Source organism: Sceloporus occidentalis, unplaced genomic scaffold, assembly GCF_023333645.1.
Source record: "Sceloporus occidentalis isolate IW3139 unplaced genomic scaffold, rSceOcc1.0.p SCAF_210, whole genome shotgun sequence".
Taxonomy (NCBI): Eukaryota; Metazoa; Chordata; class Lepidosauria; order Squamata; family Phrynosomatidae; genus Sceloporus; species Sceloporus occidentalis.
In genome coordinates this window covers 987,501-991,167 of record NW_028317190.1, presented here as the reverse complement: position 1 = coordinate 991,167, position 3,667 = coordinate 987,501, and the positions used below count along the sequence as shown (strand labels likewise).

At 41.0% G+C, this 3,667-nt stretch overlaps 1 pseudogene; it reads left to right on the top strand.

Moving 5' to 3' along the window:
* Positions 1 to 3,662: 3,662 nt before the first annotated feature.
* The window catches only part of LOC149277555 (18S ribosomal RNA), a pseudogene marked incomplete at both ends in the record, with an annotated part of 613 nt that continues 608 nt past the window's right edge, over positions 3,663 to 3,667 (top strand).

The following is a 3,667-nucleotide window of genomic DNA, read 5'->3' as shown; positions in this document are numbered from 1 at the left end:
TGTTTCTTTATAATGCTACTCGTGTCTCCATTTTCCAAAGAGATGTCAAAAGAAATCGGCCTGGGGTCTATAAAAGAAGACAAAATTCTGGTTGATAATGTCTTAGGTCTATAAAGCGGTTTTCTTTTAATGTGTTATCCGTGTAATTGCTTTTTTGTAAGATTGTCTTCCATAAATATTATTTTCAACTCAGAAGTAGAGTACAATTCTATAAAAAAGGAAAAAATTGCATTTATATTATAACATTCAATACCAAAGGCTCTCAATACCAAAGGAGAACAAATAGGTTTAACATATGAACGTTATAGTAGGCTATTCTAATAACGTATCACTCATCGGGACAGTCCATTGCCCCTCACAGCCTCACCAAAAATTAATGCGTATTGAATTATTTAGCAAGTAGTTTAATATGCGTTTTGGAGTTTTTACATGTCTTCTTCATGCTCCCTGATTCCTGCCAGTTAATTACAGTTGTAGCCATCATATGCATTAAAGTGCAAATAAAGACTGGAGTGTCTTTTTATGAAAATAAAGAAAAATATTTTTAGTAGTTTAGTTTTTTTACATACTCAAATACTTTTATACACATGTTACTGGTTGCTAATTAAAGTGAGAATAATGGGTATTCTTTCTCCACTGTAATGGAGCTATGATATTTTACATAAACGTGTTCTGATTCTTCTTAAGGTAGCGACGTAATACCCACTCCTGTCCTTCCAATTCCTGCTTCATAGAGGAGGGCTTTCTGTCCCTTGTGGTCAGATTTAATCCCCGGATAAAAAGCACCTTAGACATGAATTATGTTTTAGCGTAGCTGGCACAGTGTGTCCTGTGTGTCCTTCTGAGGTAGGACGCTGGGATATACCATCATTTCCTGGTGCCTAGCACAGAGATCACTTAGCCTTCCATGTAGGTCCTGATGGTGGCTGAGGGTCCTGCCTTGTGTCAGGCTTAGGTCACCATAGGTCTTTCAGACTCCATTATGTTATGTAATGTGACAAAGATCTTAAAATGGCTGGGAGTGGCAGAAACTCCAATACTTAAACCAATCACAACACCATTATTCTTCTTTTTACATTTTGTGTTTTTCATTGTGAATACACTGAAATAGCTTCTTATGTCATACAACATTGTTTTCATACCTGGTTAGGATAGGCTTTAAATTCTTACCCATTGAAGAGGTCTAAAATATTTTCACTTTTTTAGTATAGAACCAGGAAACAAGTGTTCCAAACAGTTTAATTACAAGACACTGTCATATTGCTCTTCTATTTTGATTAAGTTTCCTACATGTCGACCCAAACTCTGAGCAGGGAGCACTTTGTGGCACTACAAGCCATTTCCAACAGGATGTCAACCCAGTGTCTTCTAGGCATAACCTGGAAATCAACATATTGCCGGCTACTCAGCTACAGGTTGGTGATGACAAGATGGCCCTTGCTCTTTAAGGCCTGCCGCCACCTGATTATTTATGTGCAGTTGACAGCACAGCCGCTACATTTTTATTCTTACATAGTGTGCAGCCGAGCATATCCAGCCGCTGGCGACACACTGGAGTGGCAAATCGGGTGTTGTTGTCGGCCAGCTGAGCACCCGTCTGGCACCCGGTGTGCCAGATGGCCAGTCTGGGCCTGTGTGCTAGTCAGTATGCATCAGACTTTGGTGCTCGTTGGACATCAGTGGGACCAGAGTGAAACCTAAGACACATTGTGATGGCCCAGAATTAGGTGATCTAGTAGCTTTTATTTTCGATAAAATCAGCCTTGCATAATTTACAGCCTTTTATATTTTTCATTTAAACAATATTGTCATTCATATGCTGAATCTTTGGATATGTTTAAAGTAACATTCATTAATGGATAACAAAAACATAAATTGTGAAAGAAAGAAGCTGATATTAACCAGTCCATATTAAACATTAACGCGGTCCCTTCTTTATTGTGAGTAGCTTCATGCACTAACATGTATTCTCTCACAGGTTTTTTTTGCCTCCTAGATTGGTATGTTGATTTGTAACTGTTAATGATTTAACTAAAGATTTAAAGGAGTCCTGATAAAACTGCTATGTGGACAATACATTTTCAATAAAGTGCAAGATTTTTAACATTTCAGCTCTCAAATTTCAGAAATAATTTTCATTCTTATCAAAATCACACATTCTTTTGTGGGATGGTAACGATTTTAGCCAATGATTGATTGATTGATTATGTTTCTGCCAAAAAAACACACTGTAACTTGCTTATAGACAGAAGATGGTGGGGAGAAAACCAAAGGAGCAAATTCCACAAGGACTGTTTTAATTCATTGCCTCTTTAATTTAAACCCATGATTCCATCAGGAAAATGATGCCACCAAAACTTTTTGTAGCATTTGAACCTAGTCTGATCTGTGCTTATTTTGTGGTTTACTAAACAAGCTTTAGTTTCAGCGTGCTCTCGAGTAGCATCACTGTGTGCATCAATTATTATTGGGCTACTGTGCTATTTAGATGGACTACTCATGCAGCTAAAATCTATCCGTCTCCACCTGAAACCAGAGATGAATACATTTTTTTTTGGAACTTTACACATTACATTAGAAAAAAAAAACTTATGATGTAAAAACATTTGAAAGTATTTTTTAGTAAGTTTTTTCAAACACATGTCAAGCTACCTTATGTTACTGTATAGTGGGCTCCAAACATAGAGGTCCCCCCAGCCATGATCAGATGTAGATCACTGTAAAAACCAGTGATGTTGGGATGTTTGAGAACCACGGAAGAGAACTTACCTGTTGGACACCTTCCATAAAGAGTTTGTCTTAATGGGGGGAGTTGCCTTTCCCACGTTGAATTCTTCTGGTCTAGCCTTTCAAATGTAGAGAGGGTATCCAGACCATGGCGTCCTGAGCTGGTGGTCGGTGAGAGACATACATCTTTGCTTTCAACAGGTGTCACCTTTGTCACCTTGTGGTTAAATTTTGAAGTAGTCAATCCCATTTCAAAGGGAGAAATCACAACCAGTATGTAATTGTTTCATTTGACTCAAAAAAAGAGGCTTGGTAGTGAAAAAAGTAATGTGTGTAAGTTCCAACACCATCCTTTCATCAGGAGTAATGCTGTAATACTTGGCTAACTATTGACAATCAATGTTTCGGAGTCTGAACAGCAGGAAGGTTAAATATTTACATGGAAAAGCAGCTCACTCAGTTGGGAAAAACAGAAACTGAATATTAAACCAGCTAGATGTAGGTAACGCTCCTAAATCACAAGGGCAGAGCATGGGGAACCACAGTAACTCATGCGGGGGGGGACCAATAATGAAGAAATCCCCCCCAGGCCCCCCAATAGAAACGCCGCAAATGCGGCCCGTGAGACCTCGAGGTGCGGCCTGCGTAAGATCGGCAGCCAGGGCAACTGATTTTACGCGGTCCGCTCCTCTAGCCGTGCTACTTACCTGTGGGAGGGTCTGCTGTACTGCACAGAGGAAGCGGAACCCAGGAGAGTTCACGTGACATCACATCCTGCTTCCTCTGTGCAGTACGAGAGAGCGCTCTCCCTCCGTCCCCGCGGCCCCGCAGGTCTCGCCCGAGGCCCGCACCCTTCGCCACGTCCCCCCACCCACGCAGACCCGATCCGAGGGCCGCGTCCGGCCGCCCCTGGGCCCCCGCGTGACGGGAGCTACCTGGT